The sequence below is a fragment of the Petaurus breviceps genome, unplaced genomic scaffold (genome assembly GCF_028583685.1).
Source record: "Petaurus breviceps papuanus isolate PSGF00001 unplaced genomic scaffold, PetGlider_PUasm1.0 37, whole genome shotgun sequence".
NCBI lineage: Eukaryota > Metazoa > Chordata > Mammalia > Diprotodontia > Petauridae > Petaurus > Petaurus breviceps.
Genome location: NW_027186296.1, coordinates 97,172,025 through 97,186,294, shown reverse-complemented (window position 1 = coordinate 97,186,294; position 14,270 = coordinate 97,172,025). Strand labels below are relative to the sequence as shown.

Sequence of the window (14,270 nt, the reverse complement as noted above, 5' to 3'; positions counted from 1 at the left end):
CTTAGATGGGGAGGAGGGCTGGTAGTTCTAGTAACCTACTTTCATTGGGAATGGGTTTAAGAGGGAACAATACATATATATTTAGAAAAGTATGAAAGTCTAAATTCAGAAGAAATAAAACAGTAGGGGCAAAGGGAGGGGGGAGAAGACAAAGGAAGGATCTTTAGAGGGGAAGGTGAGAAAATAGGTAAAATAGGGGCATAGAAGGGTGTTTAGATTTATGGGAATGGGAGAACGGGAGGCAAATCATAAGCGAGCAAGGTAGTGGGTAGAAGTAAAGTAGAGGAGGCAGAAGGGATAGGAAACGAGATATGCACATATAAAAAAACAAAGATCAGGAATAGAAGAGGTTTGGGGAAGTATATGTCTAACAGATATACATGTATATATGTATATGTGTATGTATATATCTATAGCCATAGAGAAACACATCTAAACTTTTTGTAGCCTTGGAGGGGGTGGGGTGGAGGTAGGGGAAAAAAAGGAAGTAAAAAAGAGCACAGCAGAGAATAAAAGAAAATTCACAAGGATGAAAAGAAAAGATGGATAATTCTCAACACAAGTATCATTTATCATATACATTTTCCTGAAATGAAAACGTGTTACATATTTTGAACCCTCTCACGTTCTGTTATGTATACGACATGCTTTTTTTTTCTTTCTACCTTTATATTTAAGTTCCAATATTTAAGTTTATGATATATTTTTGTTCCTTTTCTCTATTCTGCATTTGTGTTCTGGCATTTGAGTCTAAAATAAAATTTTGAAAAAAACCCCAAATGTTATAAATGGTTTTTACATGTAATTGGGGAAAAATAAAATAATTTTAAAAAAAGAAAAAGAAACAAAAAATATCCTCAGTTTTGCTGGGTAGTCGATTTTTTATTTCAATCTGAGTTCCTTTGCCTTCCATAATATCATAGTCCAAACCTTCTGATTCTTTTTTGGGGGGAAGGGGGGAGAAAGGACGCCTTTATTAGCCTAGTGACCTGGCCTGACCTTGGCAGACACACCAGCGCCAGCACTTGCACTTGCACCTGCACCCTCCCCGCACTGGCATGGAGGGGGGCTCAGAACTTTTGGAACTGCTTCTTGGTGCCGGCTGCCTTGGTGACCTTCAGCATGTTGAACCTTACTGTCTTGCTGAGAGGCCTGCACTTACCCACTGTTACAATGTCTCCAATCTGGACGTCTCAGAAGCAGGGCAGCAGGTGCACAGACATGTTCTTGTGGCGCTTCTCGAGCTGTATTTGCGGATGTAATGCAGGTAGTTGCAGCAGATGACGATGGTCCTCTGCATCTTTATCTTGGTCACCACACCAGCCAGGATCCTGCCTCTGATGGAGACATTGCCTGTGAAGGGGCACTTCTTGTCGATGTAGGTACCCTCAATGGCCTCCCTCAGGGTCTTGAAGCCCAACCCAATGTTCTTGTAGTAGCGGGCAGCTTCTCCTTCTTGCATCCGCTTCTTGTTCTGGAAGAAGGTTGGCTGCTTCTGGTAGGTGTGCTCCGTCTAGATGTCTGCCATGTCGCCGCTTTGCTCGTCTATGGCTCCTCTTCTTTTGGAGGAATGGACAGAAAGAGGCCAGAAAGCCTCGCCGGGGTCTCCTTAAACACGAGGCAAGGCCAAACCTTCTGATTCTTTAATGTAGAAACTGCTAAATTCTGTGTAATCTTGACTGTGACTCTTCAATATTTGAAATGTTTCGAAACAATGGCTGATTGCAATTACTTTCTCCTTGACCTGATGTAATATAATGCCAAAAGAAAGGCAACTTCCCAAGGTTCAGAATACCAGCATAGGTGCTCTCCATTTTATTCAGTAACAAACCCAGAACAGAGAAGATTAAAACATGACATCATTCAAAATACAGCATTTACTAAGTGTGATTAAATAATCTCCAAGGACTACCCCACCCCAGGACCTTCCAATCATTCAATCAATTACAAAGTCCCTGTTCTAAATACTTCTCCACCCCTAGGCTATACCTTAATTAAGTCCACCACAAAGCCCCTCTTCTCAAATGGAGATTAGTTTCCAAACATAAGGTCAAAAGTTCCCCACCCCTGGATCACAATTGAATCTACCCCAGAGTTACATCAAGTTTAAACACAGCACTTAATACCCAAATGGAGGTCTTTTCTTCATCTTGACAGGAGGCAAGTTCTCAGCAATCTTAGTTCCTGGGGAGACAAGGCTTAGCAAGGCCATAAGATACATTGCCAGTCCCTTCATGAATTCATCCTCTGTCTGTAGAATAGTCCTAGAACCCCTGAACACATTAGCAAAGCCCTCTCCCAGGATTTCTGTAAACATACAACAAGAAAATCCTTCTTCAGGGCTTCTGAACCAACAGAAAGGCTCCCAGACCCCTGTAACAACAGCACTGTCCTTCACCAGTGGACAGTATTCACTCTGTCTGCAGGACAGTCTCCAGACCCCTGCAACAACAGCACTGTCCCTCACCAGTGGACAGTATTCACTCTCTGTCTGCAGGACAGTCTCAGGGCTTCTTAGCGAACAGCCAGGTTCCAGGACTTCTTCAACAAAAGGACTGTCTTTCACCAGTGGACAAATCTGGCAAAACAACATCAAAACAGACAGACAAAGTACCAGCAAAACAGCCATGTCTCCTCAGTCCTTGGCAGCTCAGGGGGCAGGTCTCAAAAATCCAGGGCAATTCAAAGCAGCCACCAGCAATTCTCTTAGTCTCTCTCTCTCTCCACGAGGTGCTGCTTCCAAAAAGATCTTCCGCCTCTCTCTTGTCTCTCCAAATCTACGTCACCAGCTCCTCCCAGTTCAGGACTTTCTTTTCACATCAAAAAGTCCATCCCACAGGTGGGATTAACAAGCTCTGGGTTTTAACACAATCAATTTGAAAACCAAGCCAATACAGGGGAATCTTTAATTGCCATTACTATAACACCTGAGAGTTCTAGAATTTGGCTATAATATTTCCAAGAGTTTTCATTTTGAAATCCCTTTCAGGATGTGATTAGTGTATTCTTTTCATTACTATGCTACCCTCTGGTTCTAGGATATCAGTGCAATTTTCCTTGATAATTTCTTTTTATTTATTTATTTTTTTGGGAGGACAATTGGGGTAAAGTGACTTGCCCAATGTCACACGGCTAGTAAGTGTGTCAAGTGTCTAAGGCTGGATTTGTCTTCAGGGCCTGTGCTCTATTCACTAAGCCACCTAGCCGCCCCTGGTGATAATTTCTTAAAAGGTGTTGTCCAAGCTCTTTTTTTTATCATGGTTTTCAGGTAGTCCAATAATTTTAAATTATCTCTTCTGTATCTATCTTCTAAATCAGTTGTTTTTCCAATAAGGGCCCAAGTGAGACAGACCTTTCCTGCAGTCCTTCGAAGTTGGGCTGGAAAATTATTTTACCCCATCCTTTTATGGGTTCTGTGGCACCACAATTCATTTTGAGGTTTGATTTTAAATTGTTTCAAAGGAAAATGGGGAGAGCACAGGCAACTTCCTGCCTTTTCTCCATCATCTTGGCTTTGCCTCTCCTTTTTGTCATTTCTTATGGCACACTAGTATTCTATTACATTCATATATCATAATTTGTAAAGAAAATCAAATCACCACCATCATGACCACTATCTCCCCTCAGATCCTGATGGAGATAGCACAACACTCTTAAAGAGACTGGGTAATAGCAGTACTCTTAAAGCACCAGGCCTGCTTTTAGCCCAGTCCCCACAGTCATAATTGCAGGGAGAAATCATGGCAGAAAGGGGGCCTACCTTTATTTTCATCACCAGCAACAAATGTTGACTGACTGCTACCAAAAGTTGGTCATAAAAGCAGCCCCCAAACCGCCAGTCCTGTTTCCATCCCATTCCTCACAGCCATCATCTGGAGAAGCAATTCCTGTGGAGAAGAGCACATCATCCCCTTGAACTGTCAACCAACTGACATAAATGGAGCAAGCGAGCCAACCTACTGGAAACAGTAAGGAATCCTCAGAGAAAGCAAGAGGAAGCATGTTTCAGGAAAGTCTAATCACCACCACCACCTGGACCACCATTTCCCTTCAGATTATGATACATGCAATCCAAAGCCTTGGGAAATAGCAGTGCTTCTAGACCAATATTGGGAAGTAATGGATGTGAAGCCTGGCAACTTCCCCTGCAGGTGTTATTGTCATAGGTATCAAAGACCCTGAAAAGATAATCTTTGCCACCAAAATCCTTGACACTATCAAATGTTTCAACATCAGAAAGTGATAGGATTTTATAAGTGGAATGACATTTAAAGAGGGGGTATTATCATCGGCTTTGTCACTGAATCCTAAGGATCATAGGACTTTTCCATCTGATTTGCAGCTGAAATATTCCATAGGTATTGTCTCTACCACTAGAATGTGAGATCCTTGAGAGCAGAGACTGTCTGAGCACAGTGCTTTGCATATAGCAAGCACATAATAAGTGCTCCATTCACTCATTCATTGATGTTTTCTCATTCCCCTAATTGAGGGTCATTCTACTCTAGGTATAATTTTGCCCCAAATTGTTGTTTGTGCTCTCCCACTACCCCTTAAGCAGTAGATATTACATACTTCGAGTTTCTTATTATATAGTTTGGTAATCATAACAGCATATATCCTGAGAATTCAATATTACATTTTCCCAGTGATAATATAAAAATCAATAGAACTTTCTAGAAAGACTTCAGTTTTTTTATATATATTCCTATCTTGTATATGTGCATTATACACATGTCATATATGCATTTTTGTGTATACATATATCTTATATATATACATATATATACATAGATACATACATTTTTTTGTATACCTATATCTTGGTCATAGTTAGGTTATGGTAAAATTGTGAAGTAGATGAAGGCTGTCTTGTAGTAACTTTCATTTTCTTTTCCTGTGCTTTCCACTTCCAAGACCCACTTGTCTGGGAGGAAATCTTGTGATAAACGAATTCACACAAAATTCCAGGAGCGCTTGCATTTTAGAAGGAGGAAGGTATAGGAGAATGAATCAAAAGGGGGAATTTTAGGCACAATATAACTTTTAGGTCTCTCAAATCATACTATATGGGTAACTGCCTACTCTGTTTCTTCAAAGACTGCAATTTACCCAAAAGGCAAGAAAAATAAACAAACATGTTAGAAAACTTTTTAAATTCCTGAAGCTTCTTTAGTATTAAATATTTAAATATAATTATATTGAGAAATACATGAGGTACATATTTAAAGCAATCAAATTTAATATGCAACTACTCGTGGCTGAAGTGATAAAGTGATCTTTTGTTTGGAACTAAGGGAGGGGTGCCCTGGGTTGTTCACTAGAGGGATTAGGTGATTTAGAAGGCAGTGCTTTGGCTAAATGCCTAGACAGGTGCCTTTAGCCAGCCACTCAGGAAAGATGGAGAGGATTAGCTGTGAAATTCCTGGGGTTGGGGTGTGGTGAAAGAATAGAAATAAATTATTTTAGAACTGTGGTTTAACAAGTAAATGCATCTCTCTGAGTAACGTTTAAGTGGAGAAAGATAAAATAGAAGAGGGAAAGGTGACATAAAACAGGGATAAGAAGTCAAAATCAAGCACTATCCTGCTAAACACTGATCAATCCAACCCAAAAAGTATTAGTTAAATATCTACTGTGTGCACTGCAACGTGATAGGCCTGCCCTAGGGATATAAAGACTGACCCTAAGGAATTAAATTCTACTGAAGACAGGGAACATATAACCAGATAAGTATATACATGAAGGGAACATGTAAATATATAACTATGTACACAAAAACTTAAGGAGGGAGAGGACATTGATAACTAAGGAGATTAGGAAAGGCTTCCCACAGAAAAACACATTCCCAGCACAGGATCTGGGCCTTGAAGGAAAGTTGGGGTTAAGCAGAGGTATGGAGTGAACCTATTCTAGATTTAGGAGAGGACTGTGCATAGGCATAGAGATGGGAGATGGAATGATAAATTCAGAGAACAGCAAGTGAGAACAGAGTGCCCGAGGGGCAGCAGAACACAATAAAACTGGAAAGGGAGGATAGAGATTCTGAGGCCTTAATGCCATGCTGAGTTTCTATTTAATCTTAGAGGTAACAAGGAGGCACACAAACTTCTTAAGCAGGTAATTGACATGATCGGACAGTTACAGATTTGTTTACACAGCAGGGTTTACAACACTTTTCACCTCTGGGAATTTGAGTACCATCACAGAGGAAACTTTGGTAGGACATCAAAAGCTGGTGGCTTGAGGGTAGCACCGCCTGGCGGCTATTCTATAGTATCTTCCCTATTTAATAAATTGGCAGACTTCTTTTAGACAGATTTCGGAAAGCAGGAAAACCATCTAGAAATCTGGGCGAAGACTGCAATTGCTACTATAGTACCAGGGATATCCACAAGTCCATCCTACTATCTGTCTCTCTTTCTCACATACACACATACACATGGCACCAAGTTAGGGGAGGGCCTGATGCTGGCTAGCATCCTATTAACTCAAGTCCTATGTTTAAAAAAAAAATTTTTTTTTAATTTTCAACACTCATTTTTGTAAAATTTTGAGTTCCAAATTTTTCTCCCTCCCTCAGACAGCATGCAATCTGATACAGTTTATACATGTACAATCATGTTAAACATATTTCTACAGTAGTCATGTTGTGAAAGAAGAGTCAGAACAAAAGGGAAAAATCAGAAGAAAGAAAAAACAAAAAAGTGAAAACAGCATACTTCTATCTGCATTCATACTCCATCTCTGGATGTGGTTAGCATTTTCTATCTTGAGTTCAAGTTCTATTGAACAGCTGACAAAAGGTTTCCTTAACTCTACCAATGCAAGGATCTATATAACAAGGATACAGAAACATTTAGCTTCTATAGACCTCGCTTATCTCCACATGGAAAAAGTATCTCTTTAGCAGGGTTGGCTGTGGGCATTTGCAGAGTATTCTGGCATACACTAAGTCTGAAAGGTACCAACCCCATGAAAGTGGGGCCCAGAATGTCCTTAGGTGACCAGAAACAACCCTCAACACTGCCATGGGAGGCACAGTTCAAGGAAATCTTTTTCCGTGAATACTAGCTTTATTGACTTGTTGGGAAAATCTAGCCTAATGCACTGGATGGGGATGAGGGGAACCCAGGTGAACATTGGTCCTACCATAACATAAAAACAAAAAAAAATCCTAGGATGTTTGGGAACTTTTGTCAGTATCTGCAATTTCCAATGAACATCTAAATTTTAATTCAATTCAATAAGCATTTATTAAGAGCCTTTTCTGTGCTAATCACTGTTTTAGGTGCTTCAAACAAAGTTTCTTGCCCTCAAAGAGCTTACATTCCACATCTCAGTATCTCTTCAATATTATAATACTTGACATTTAAATAGTACTTTAAGGTCTGCAAAGAAGTTTACAAACTTTATTACCCTGCTTGATTCTCATAATAATTCTGAGGTAGATTTCCCCTTCCCCAGACCTATTTCATGAGTACAGATATTTCTTGTGGGAAAGTTCCTCCACATAGACTGCTTAATCGGTCTATATCTTTCAGTTTGAGAGAACTACCTAAGGGCATAGACAGACCTGCCTGCCTCAGGGTCATGCAGCTAGAGTCAGAAGCTGAACTTGAACCCAGGTTTTTTCTGCAAGAGTGGCCCTCTATTATACCATCTTGCCTTTTATGACGTAGGTATGTCTATTTTACAAATAAGGAAACTGAGGCTCAGAGCAGTTGTGTAGAGTCATACACAGGTCTTTCTTAACTCCAAGTCCAGCACTCTTTCTATTACACCATATTGTCTTTATATTGTAATACTTAGCACTGACTCAAAATTTTCATTTTTTGACAATCTTCTATCTATAATTACATCAAGGAGTACAGGAAGACTATAAAATAATATTAACTTGTGTTTATTGTAAAACTAGAGCATAAGGAACTGACACAAATTTATGAGTGACAACCAATGGATAAATGGCTAAAGGACATGAAGAGTATTTTTAAAATAAGTAAACATATACACATACACATGTATAGTTAATTATTTGAAAAATTATTCAGATTACTAATGTGAGGAATGTGAATTAAAACAACTTTAAGGTGCCACCTTATATCCATTAAATTGGCAAAGTTAGAAACTGACAAAAATTTAATGTTGAAGGACCTATGGGAAAATAGGAACCCTATTAAAACTTGTTAGAACAGAAAAATGGTGCAATATTTTTGAAGACCAATCTGGTAACAAAAAATCTGGTAACATAGATAAAACCTATCCTATTTATTACTATTTAACAATTTAATTTTTTTTCTTTTTAAACATTCTTATTCCTAGCTTTGGGTTTTATATCATCTTCACTGCCAAATAGAGATCTTTCCCATCCGCTTTCCAAAGAGCCATTCATAACAAAGAATTTAAAAAAAAAAAAAAGGAAAAAAGCAGGTCAGCAAAATCAACTAAAACATTACCAGTCTGATATATTCTATATGATACAGAATATAATATTCTATATCTGTAGTCTTCTTGACTTCTACAAAGAGAAGGGGGGGAGAGACTAGACGTGTATATACATCTCTTTAACTCTTCTCTAAGGGACATGTGTAGTCATTGTAATGCCTCTACTTTATATTATGCTGTCCAGATTTGCCACAGCTTTCCTTCCAAGGAGCAAGTGTCTTTTATTTAACGGCTACAAGTTGCCTTCTGAAGTGATTTTTGAGTCCAAGAATATAAAAACTGAGAGTGCTTCCATTTCTTCTCCCTCTGTTTGCCAGCAAATGATGGGACCAGTTGCCAAGATCTTAATTCTTTGCTGTTATGCTTGAAACCAGCTTTTTACACTCTCCTCTTCCATCCTCATTAAGAAACTTCTTAATTGTTTTTCACTTTCTGTTATCAGGGCGAAGATGTCAGAATGCTTTTTTTTTTTTTTGCTTTTTGTAGAGAGAAAGATAGGGCAATTGGGGTTAAGTGACTTGCCCAAGGTCACACTGCTAGTTTTTGTGTTGTGTCTGAGGCTGAATTTAAACTCAGATCCTCCCTGACTCCAGGGCCAGTGCTCTATTCTCTGTGCCACCTAGCTGCCCCTCAGAATTCTTTTTAACATTTATAAAAAGCTTTCATCTTAACTTAAATCCATCTTATGTTGCTTGAAAGGTCAATGGAAATTACAGTAATTTTATTTTGTCATTGAAAAAGAACTACCTACAGGACTACAATATTTCAAATAAATAGTATTGCAATTTGTACAAATTCAGATGAAATCTATAAAGAATTTGTATTCCTTATGGTCCTCTAGGCAGTATTGGGGATATAGAATTTTAGGATCCTTATTAAGGAAGAAAATGAAGACATGATTTTACGGCATCTTTTCTTTTCTTTTTTTTTAAACTGCATTCAAGGAGGCATAACCTAGGTCAATGATTTTGGCAGGTCACATTTTGCTTCAGCGGAGCCCAAGACACAAAATTCAGGAATTTCAAATTTTAACCCATGAGCAAACAGATGTGTTCCTTACAGTTTCAAATTCATTTTGTCATGGAGCACTGTCAAAGTAACACAAATTTGTAGAAATACTTAGAAGAGGAATGTCTGTTCATGCTCACACCACCATGACTGACTTTTAATGAAATGGCATATTTAAGAGTGTGTAGCTTGAAATATTTTATAATGAGTAATCATAAGTGATAAAACTATACAAGATGATCCAGCAATCTTAAAAAATAACCACAAGCAAAGGCAAAACATTTGAATCAAGAAAATCGTTCACAACTCTTAAGGCAAATTTTGTGAACTCAAAGCCTGTGTAAGGTCTCTAGAGGAGAAGGACCCCTAGGGTATAATCCTCTCATTTTACTACAGAGAAAATTTAACCCAAAAAGGTGATGAAACTTGCCCTTACTTATCAAAGAACTCCAGTGAGCAAGGTGGAAAATTATGTAAGAGATTGCTTTTTTTCCATTGGAATCCTGCCATTAGCTACTTCATCAAACTGCCAGATGTTGTCCTTTTGCATATGAGTTCACATATTATTACTACTGTCATTATCATTATCATTCAAGTTTAACACCAGTTAAAAATCTCCTCCCTTACACTTATATTATTTATGCTGGAAGGCAAAGTCTTCCTAAAGTTGCTCCAACAATTTGCTTGAATTACTACAAAGGATTTCTTTTTCCTAACTGGTTCAGTGGTTATTCAAAAGAAAGTGGCTTGGAGAATCTGCATGGCAGAGATTCAACAGGAAACCTTCTCAGGGTAAGCTTCCCAATTAAATCTTTCCACTACTATGAAGGCTTTTTGGTTAAAAAAAAAAAAAGCCTTGCTTTAAAAAAATAAAACCAAAATGCCCAGATGAGAATAGAAGAAAAACAAGAGAGATCAGGACCAATTTTAAAGTTACAAGCTGAATTTATTGCATTATTAAAATCTTTTTCTGTTCTTCAATAAATGTGTAAATGTTAGTTTTATTTGTGTCCGAGATCACAATAATTTTTTTAAGCTTTAACTTTTAAAATATGGAATAGTTTCTAAAGCAAAGTAAGTAAACAGAGGAGAGTTCATTACTTGAGCTTAAGTAATTTCATTTTGTAATACATAATATTTACCTTATTATTCTCTATTTCTTTTTTTTTAAGCAATTGGGGTTAAGTAACTTGCTCAAGGTTACACAGACAGGTGTTTCTGGGTGGGTGCTAAGTGTCTGAGCCCGGACTGGATTCCAGGTCATCCCGACTCTGGGGCCAGTGCTCTTACTCGCTGTGCTACCTGGCTGCCCCTTTCTCTATTTCCTTTAAACCACATAGCCCCGATGTTATATGAACTAGGAGGGCAAAAGGATGAGGTTTGTATTTTGGTACTACCATAAATTTTAAAAAATTTAGGAGTTTATAGTATTCTGAGGTGGGAGGAGAAGAACATGTATGTAAATAAACACAAAGTATATACAAGGTAAGTAAATATAAGTAATTTAGGGGCTTGTAAGGAAAGCACCAAGAGGTAAGATACAGGGAGCTCAGGATAGTTCTCTGAGGGGGTAGCACTTGAACTGAACCTTGAAGTAAGCTAGGGATTCAAAGAGAGGGAATAGGCCAGGGGAAAATCTGTGCAAAGATACAATGGTGGGAGATCAAATGTTATGTACAGTAATAGCAAGTAGAGCAGTTTAGTCAGAACATTAAGTCTATGAAAAAATAATGTGAAATTAGTATAGAAAGATAGACTGGAACCAACTAGATTAGGAATGATGTTAAATACAGAAAGATTTCATCCTAGGAACAGAAGGGAGTCATTGTAATAATAACTCTAGTCAGCATTTATATAGCACTTTACGGTTTGGAAAAGGGTGCACAAATATTATCTCATTTTATCCTCACAGCTACCCTGCAAAACAGGTGCTGTTATTATCTCCATTTTACAGATGAGGAAAATGAGGCAGTCAGAAGTTAAGGGCCTTTCCCAGGGTCATCCAGCTAAGTGTCTAAGGTCATGTTTAAACTCAGGTTTTACTGATACTAGGTCCAGTATTCTATCCACTATGCCACCTAGCTACAGCCATTTGGGTTTAGATTTTTGTGCAGCAGAGAGAGCTATATTTAGGAACGTATCAGTTTGGCAACTGTGTAGAGGGCAAATTGGAAAGAGGAGACCGAAATACCAATTGGGACAATATTGCCATAGTTCAAGCATGAGGTGATGAGAATGTGAACTACATTAGTTGTAACGGGAGTGAAGAAAAGAGATGGGTGTTATGGGGGTAGAATGGAAGTTAGGAGAAAGGCTTGGCACAGGAGGAAAGAGAATGAGTTCTGTTTGGGATATGTTAAGTTTGTAATGCATAGGGGATATCCAAGTGGAGATGTACAGTAGCAGCTGGAGATGACAGAATGGAGCTCAGGAGTGAGTTAAGGGCTGGCTGTATATGTGGACTTGGAAATTATCTGGGTAGGATGATAGTTGAATTCATGGGGTTGAGATCACTGAGTACAGATAAGAGAGTCAAGAAGAAAGCCCTGAGACACACCTATGCATGGGAGGTGAGACATGTATGATGAGCCAGGAATGACATTAGGATGGTGGCAGTAGAGAAAAAGGAAGAGTCAATAGGGTCTAGCAACCCATTGATTATGTGCCATGGGAAAAAGGGAAAAATAAGAAATGACAGAGGTTTGGAAGGAAGATGGTGATGTCATTAACAAAAACAAGGAAGCTGTGAAGAGGAGTAAGTTTTTGGTGGGAAGAACATTAATTCTGTTCAGACACTTAAAGAGTTTGAGGTACCAGGGGACATTCAGGGGAAATATCTCTGCAATTAACTTTGAGCAAGTAACTTAACCTCCATAAGCTTTAGCTTTTTCATCTATAAAATGAGGGGGTTAGACTAGATGGTTTGCACAGCCCCTTCTGACTTTAATTTATGATTGTATAACCAGACAAGTGGGAATAGAGACGAGAGAGTAATAGCATGAAAATCAAGAATATTTAGGAGGAAAGATTTGTTCAACAATATCAAATGCTACACAGTGGTTAATAAGAAGGAAGATTGAAACAATATCACAGAAATTGGCAACTAAGAGATCATTTAGAATCTTAGAGGATGAATTTCAATCTGATAGGGTCAGAAGCGAGACTGGAAAGTTTTGGGGCTGAGTGGAATACGATAAAATGGAATGAATATAAACAGCTTTCACTAGGAATTTGGCAGTGAAAGAAAGAAAAAAGTATAGGAATGAGAGTCTGAAGAGATGATAGGGTCTTCTGAAGGCTTTTTTGTTTTGTTTTTGAAGAGTATTTTTTTTAAGGATATGGGAGATCTGGGCATATTTATAGGCAGCAAGGAAGGAGGCAGTAGTAAAGAGAGAATCAAGATTACAGAAAGGAGATGATGGAAGGGACAAACTGCTAAAGGAAATGGAAGGAGATTGGATCAAGGATACCAGTAGATGGGTTGGCCTTGGAGAAAGATTACTCTTCCTTTGAGACTAATGCAAAGGAAAAAATGGGGGATGATTTTGAAGGGATATGAGGTGAGGAAGTTTATGGTAGATGATTTTTAATTTCTTGGTAAAATATAAAGTAATATTCTAAGATGAAGGGCTGGGGTGTTGCTAATATTATGGAAGGATCAAGGAGAGGAGGTTTGGAAAACATGCTACAGGAGAGTATGATAGGGAGTCTAGTCAGGGAGAGTAAAAGGATTGTTGTCTAGCAGTGATGGTCCAGCCAGTTAAGAACAGATATCATAATCTTTTAGTGGAATTTTAAATTACAATTATGATTTTTCCAGTGGCATTCATCAGTAGGTTGTCTCTAGAAAGGTAATGGAGCCAATTCAGAAAGGAATGAGCAGCAACAGGATAAGGGATTGGAGAACAGAGGAAGATTTAAAATCTAATTAACTATGAACATTAATATTTTTAATTAATCAATAATTTTAATAATATGTGGTGAGACGGAAGGTAGGAAGGAAGGAAGGAAGAAAAGAAAGCTGTGTTGCCCAACTGGAAGCTTGGTCCCTAGTGGGCAGCTCCTCCCTCACTTAAATACAATTCACTTGCATCACCTCCTGTAATGTAATGCCAAGCAAAGGCAACTTCCCAAGGTTCAAAATACCAGCATAGGTGCTCTCCATTTTATTCAGTGAAAAATTAGGAACAGAGAAGATCAAAATATGGCATCATTCAAAATACAGCATTTACTAAGTGTGATTAAATAATCTCCAAGTACTACCTGATTTAATCAAGTACTTCCCCACCCCAGGAGGTACATTCATTTAATCAATCACAAAGTCCCTCTTCTAAATACTACTCCACCCCTAGGCTGTACATTCATTTAGTCCATCACAAAGCCCCTGTTCTCAAATGGAGATTAGTTTCCAATCATAAGTAAAGTACATTTATTTGTTCAATCACAGAGCACAAAAAGGTCAAAAATTCCCCACCCTTGGATCACAATTGAACCTACCCCAGAGTTATAACAAGCTTAAGCACAGCACTTAATACCCAAATGGAGGTCTTTTCTTCAAAGCTTAGCAAGGACACAAGATACATAGCCAGTCTCCTCATTAATTCATTCTCTGTCTGCAGAACAGTCCTAGGACCCCTGAAAACATTAGCAAAACCCTCTTCCAGGATTTCTGTAAACATACAACAACAAGAAAATCCTTCTTCAGGGCTTCAGAACCAACAGCAAGGTACCAAGACTTCTGCAACAACAGCATTGTCCTTCACCAGTGGACAAATCTGGCAAAACAACATCAAAACAGACAAAGTACCAGCATAACA

The 14,270-nt window shown here is 38.4% G+C and overlaps 1 pseudogene; it reads right to left on the bottom strand.

Moving 5' to 3' along the window:
* Positions 1 to 557: 557 nt before the first annotated feature.
* The window catches only part of LOC138169548 (small ribosomal subunit protein uS17-like), a 29,177-nt pseudogene continuing 15,464 nt past the window's right edge, over positions 558 to 14,270 (bottom strand).